Source organism: Ceratotherium simum, chromosome 17 (assembly GCF_057802395.1).
Source record: "Ceratotherium simum simum isolate JZ-2026a chromosome 17, ASM5780239v1, whole genome shotgun sequence".
NCBI lineage: Eukaryota > Metazoa > Chordata > Mammalia > Perissodactyla > Rhinocerotidae > Ceratotherium > Ceratotherium simum.
In genome coordinates, this window is record NC_141916.1 from 47,338,817 (window position 1) to 47,345,380 (window position 6,564).

Genomic DNA, 6,564 nt, shown 5'->3' on the forward strand with positions numbered 1-6,564 from the left:
AGTGCAGGAGAGACAAACTCATCATGTGCACCTCCTCCTGAGGAAAGGTCGTAAAGACAACCGACTGCTGCTGTCCCACATAGTGTATTTTCAAGGTTCTTCATTCTTCCAGTTGCTCAGGCCAAACACCTCGGAGTCATCCTCAACGCCTCACACCCCATTTCACCAGCAAAATCCTATTAGCGGTACCTTCAAGTTCATCCCAAACCCAACCACATCTCACCATCTCTACAGCCCCACCCTTGTCTGCGCCATCAACATCTCTCATCCGTATTACCTCCAGGGCCTGTTAACTGGTCTCCCTGCTTCTGCCCTTGCCCTACTGTCTATGATCAACAACATAGCAGAAAGAGAAGTCCTTTTAAACCCTCCAGTGGTTTCCCATCTTGCTCAGAATAAACCCAAAGTCCTTATGATGAATGACTTACAAGGTCCTACATGATCTGCTCAGAGCCCCATCTGTATTAGTCAGGGTTCTCCAGAGAAACAGAACCAATATGAGACAGATTAGATAGATAGATAGATAGATAGATAGATAGATAGATAGATAGATAGATAGATAGACAGATAAATAGAAAGATAGATAGATACATACATACATAGATTTTATATAATCTTATTTTATCTATATTATAGCTTATTATATTTATATATCTTATTATATCTATATCTTATTATATATTAGATATATCTCTATATTAAATATAATTATATATCTAATTTTATATATATATATGTATGTATGTACATATATAAAGAGATTTATCTAAGGAATTGGCTTATGTGATTATGGAGGCTGAGAAGTCCCACCATCTGCCATCTGCAGGCTGGAGACCCAGAAGAGCTGGTGGTGTAAGCTCCAGCCTGAGTGGAGAAGACCAATGTTCCAGCTCAAAACCAAGCAGAGATCTCGAATTTGCCCTTCCCCTGCCTTTTGTTCTATTCAAGCCTCCACCAGATTGGATGAGGCCCACCCACAGTGGGGAAGGCAGTCTGGTTTACTGGTCTACTGATTCAAATGTTAATCTCATCCAGAAACATCCTCACAGACACAACCAGGATAATGTTTAACCAAATATCTGTACCCTGTGGCCCAGTCAAGTTGACCCATGAAATTAACCATCACACCATCTCAAGTCATTTTTCTTCTTTTTTAGCTTAAGATTCACTTATAGAGCACCTACTGTGTGCCAGGCACTGTTGTAAAGGCTTTACAATTATTCATCCTAATTCTAAGCCTATAAGGTAGGTATTATCATTATCCTCATTTTACAGATGAGAACCTTGAGGCACAGAGAGGACAAATAACTCGTCCAAGGTCACCCAACTTATAAGCAGTGGAGCTGGGGCTTGAACCCAGGCAGTCTGGCTCTAGAGCCCAGGCCTGTTGCCACTCTGGCTACCACCTTCTCCCTTCCTCAGTCACCTCCAGCCACACCAGCCTCTTCGCTGCTTCAAATACCAGGTACTCTCCCACCTCAGGACCTTTGCACGTGCTCTTCTCACTGACTTGAAAACCTCTCCCCGAGCTATCTCCTCAGTTATGCTCTCATTTCCTCAGGTCTCTGTTCAAACGTCACCACTCTATGGCACACACTGACACATCTCTGCCTCAACACACACCACTTCACCTATTACGTATTTATGCGTATATTTATTTACTGCCTGTCTCCACACTGAAATGTAAACTCCAAGAAAGCAAGGATTTTTGTCTGTTTTGCTCACTGCTCATTTAGAACCCCTGAGCCTACCTGGGACCACAGGAGGCATTAAACATGTGCCAAATGAAGTTAAGACTACACAAACCAGACCTTAAAAAGTGTTGAAAATTCAAGGAAATGACCTTTCATTTTGTAATTTAGAAGCAAAAATGAAAGGAAGCAATTCCCTGGTGAATATTAAATATCTGTGGTCCTGATTTTACGCTACGTTCTAAGAGCAAGCAGAGAAAATATCGTCACTACTGTGCGCAGGGAGCGGGCTTCCCCTGAAGCTTGGAACACGTCCACAGTCAAACAGCTGGTAAGAGGCCTCTCCTGGATGAGAAATGCTGACTGGGGAGACAGGCTTTGTGCAGATGGGGACAAAGGGTAATGAGGAGGGAACTCCCTCCTCTCCGAGTCTCATTCTCTCGGGCTAGCACTCAGAAGAGTCTCGGCTGCATCAGAAGACACCATCTGCTAACGTGAGGCAGGAACACCAATTGTTTAGCTACCCTATGTAAAATCTTAGTGGGATGGATCCCCATTACCTTGACAACAAATTCTAGCCTTGTTAGTACTGCATACAACTGTTCTCTGATACCTTATTGCCAATCATTATTTGAGCTGCCTACACCTTGCCTATAGGGAAAGAATGGTACCTATTCTATCCTTAGATGTTATTGGTGGTATTGTTAGCATATTCATCATGAATATTTAAGTAAAATGCCAATTTTTTAATGTGTGAGTGATTGTTTAAAAAATAAATTAAAGCCAGGCCAGCCCGGTGGCGCAGCGGTTGAGTGCGCACGCTCCGCTTCGGCAGCCCGGGGTTTCACAGGTTCGGATCCCAGGCGCGCACCGACACACTGCTTGTTAAGCCATGCTGTGGCGGCGTCCCATACAAAGTAGAGGAAGATGGGCACGGATGTTAGCCCAGGGCCAACCTTCCTCAGCAAAAGAGAGGAGGATTGGCATTGGATGTTAGCTCAGGGCTGGTCTCCTCACAAAAATTAATTAATTAATTAAATTAAATAAATTAAAGCCCATTCTGAAAGCGGGGAGACCTAAAGGACCCCACCTCCTCATTCAGCTGCTGTGTATTTCCCTCTTCCTTTTAACAACCAAACTGTGTTGTCTCCACTTCTTTACCATCTGTTCACTCCCCGGGTCACTCAGTCCGGCTTTCTGCACCCCACCAAACTGCAACGTAACCATTCTTGCCAAGGTCAGAGACATTCTCGTTGCTACATCCCATGGACACTTCCCAGCCCCTTTCTCACTCGAATTCTTGGCAGCGTTTGACACTGCCCATCACTCCTTCTCGGAACACATTCTTCTCTTGGCTTCCTGGCTCAGTGGCTCCATGGATTTCCCCCTCCTTATGTCACCACTTTTCTTCATTCTCCATAGTGCAATTGTCCCCCACTGCCTGTCCCCTTGAATGTTGGCCTTCCTCAGCGTCCTGTCCAAGTCTCTCTTTTCTTGTTCTACATACCCTACCTGGGCAACTTCATCACTTCCAAGGTGCCCGTGACTAGCCAAAGATGCTGATAACTTTCATATCTATTTCTCCAACCTCCATCTCTCCCCTAAGACACCATAGTCCTGAACCTAATTCTCAGCCTCAGCTTTTGAGGCTCAGAAATTTGGTTTACCAGCACTTCCAGAATGACTTTCTCTCGGGGAAACTAAGTTATAATTGTCACATAGTAAAGACCAAAGATGTTAGGGGTTGTTTTCACCGCACTGATATTATTGGTGGTATTGTTAGCATACTCATCACGAATATTTCAGTAAAATGCCAATCTTTTAATGTGACTGATTTTTAAAACAATAAATTAAAGCCCATTTTGAAAGTGGGGAGACCTAAAGTGAAATGGCTCATCGTGCCTGATTGCCATTATGCACAACAATGAAACAAGGTTCCATGACTCTGTCCTATTTAGGGGGAAAGAATGTGTAAAACGGCACACCTTCAGTGTATACTATATTTTTGAGCTTCAACTCAAGGTTAGAATAAAGGTAAAAATCAAAGTCAACCAAATGTAACCCCAAAGTAATTGAACCTTCTTCGCTCATCTTATCTCCTCTTAAGGCCAGTCTCGACTCTGACTTCTCATATAACTTGAAAACGTATGATGGTTTAACGAACATTTCCTGCAGAGATGGAGGAGGCAACTATCTTATGTATCAGAAAACTATGGAGCAGCCTGGTGGCGTAGCGGTTACATTCACGTGCTCTGCTTTGGCGGCCCAGGGTTCGCAGTTCCAGACCCCGGGTGCAGACCTACACACTGCTCATCAAGCCATGCTGTGGCAGCGTCCCACATACAAAACAGAGGAAGATTGGCACAGACGTTAGTTCATCAATGATCTTCCTCAAGCAAAAAGAAGAAGACTGGCCACAGATGTTAGCTCAAGGCCAATCTTCCTCACCAGAGAAAAAGAAAAAAAAAGAAAACTTCCCTTTCAAAGCTCTTTCCTCAAAATCTTCCTCTCTCCTCAGCAGCTGAATCCCCTCTCTCTCCTTCAACACTCTCCTCACCAGCCTCTCTTCCCATGGCTGCTGCTCTTGCTTTCTTCCCTTCGTAAATTTTTAGTAGACGATTTACAACTTTGTCCATAGAGTTCTGCTTTGTCTTGCTTTACACAGAAATATTACTACCTCCATTACTTTGCTCTCAGGCTAGGTAAACTTTGCTTCTGAATGTTCCTCCCATCAAGCTCCATATTTTGAGTGGGTTCTTCTGCTGTAGACATCAACCCTCAGCTCCCACCCCCAATCTCCTGAAATAATCTCTCTTCCTGGGTATCATTTCCAGGGAAACAACTACAAGCAACTGCAGCAATTGCTCTGATTAACTGTCAAGTCCCCTAGCGTCTTCTTTCTCACCCTCTTCAGCGCTTGGTGATTTGGGAATGCGGGGTCACACTTCCTGCCCTACTGCCCTAGGTGCTTAGAGAAGAGTTAAGAGCGGCATGGCTCTGGCCCTGCAGTACCTGCCTTTGAACCCCACCCTCACTATTATTAGCTGCCTGATATTAGGTAGATTTCCTAGGCTCTCTATGGCCCAATTTACTAATCAGCAACATTGCAGAAATAACAGTACCTTCCTCCCAGGGTTACTGTCAAGGTTAAATGAGATAAATCAAATGATGCTTACTGGCTCATGTCCAGCCCTCAATGAGTATAAGTTACTATTACCTCCCTCCTTCCAAATTCTGCTTCATCATAACATTTTATTCTTAAAACCATTGCAAAAACAATACATACAACATCTTTTGTCTAAGTACACACACACACTCAACATTATTCATTCATAATACCTAATAAATTGCAAAGGAAAGTCTCACAACATGTCAAAGTCTTTAGATAAAGGAAAACTCCTAATAATCTGTGCTTTAAAATGATGCATCCATGCAATGCTCTTGAAGCAGCTGGGTTCAGTTCATGGTAGCAGAACAAACTCAAATGGGGGTGGAGAGAGCCCAACACTTAACAGTGGATGCAGTGCTTTTAAGTACCTGAGCTCCTTTAATACTCCCCACAGCACTGAGAGGTGCCATTATTACCCCAACATTGCAGATGTAGGAACCGAGGCCTGCAGAGGTTAGGAAATTTGCAGAAGAGACACTAGTCGCATCAGCAGGACAGAGTGGGATTAGAATCCAGATCTTCTGACCGAATGTCTTCTGACTCCCAAATCCTTTTGCTATTTGACCATGCTGAGTAATAGGCCCATTTCACTCTACTTAGTTCAGTAACTAAAACAGATGATTAGAACTAATATCAGGAACAGTTTCGTTAATCATTCAACACTTACTGAGCAAACTCTGGATGTGGCAAATGAGGGAAAAGCTAAAGAAAAATAGATCTTTGCCCTTTAAGAGATTAGTTTGTAATAAAGGAGACATGGCTGTGAGCAGGAAACATACTCAGGGACTCTTACAAGGCAACACACAAGCTCTTCTGAATTGTAAGTTGCATGCTATTTCACACTTTAATGTCTCTGGATGCTTTCAAACCAATTGAATGTCACAGTTTATTGGGTAGCATTTGTTTTCTTTCTTGGTGGCACATAAAATAACAGTGCCTCATAATCAATGGCATCTTAGAGTCAAGAAACTATAAAATAATCAAATGGCCATTTATTTCATAGCAATCAACAAATCTTTACTTATCAGAAAGTAAATCTTTTTATGCCTAGTTAATAAAGTTAATATCTGTTGCAAAACTAGAGGTCATCAGTATCACTTTTATCGATCCCCACTGGCTGGCTCAGGTTCAAGGTCCTCTCTCTCAAGAGGCAGACACAGCAGAAAGTCCCTGAGCCTTGGTTCAGAGCAGCCTGCACAAATTAGGCTAACAATTTCAGGTGATAAAGTAACCAGTGGGTTAAACTTTCATAAAGAATAATACAGGCAGAATATTTGAATAAACAAAGTGGTACCTGAGTTCAGACAGAAGAACCACACAGTGTTCCTGGAGATACAGTGAAAGCTGCACTTTCAGAGAAGTCAAATTTCAAGGAGTGAGTTAGAAGGGGAAGATGTCTTCATGAAGGCATCAGTGGCTCAGGAGCAGAAACGTACAGAGGATGCCTGTAGACCTGTCAAAGGGGGTGACAGGCTGCAATAAAAACATTATGGATGCTGACGCCACAGTCATGTATTCAAATCCTGGCAAAGACGCACAGTGGTTTTTGACCTTGGGAAAGTCAATTATTTTGAGCTTCGGGTTCCTCCTTTGTAAAATGACTATAAAATATTTATGTTTAGTGATGAGAGGAGTAGAGATAATATTCGTAAAATACTTGGCAGGAAGAGCAGGCACTCAGTAAACGGTAACAAAACTGCTTAG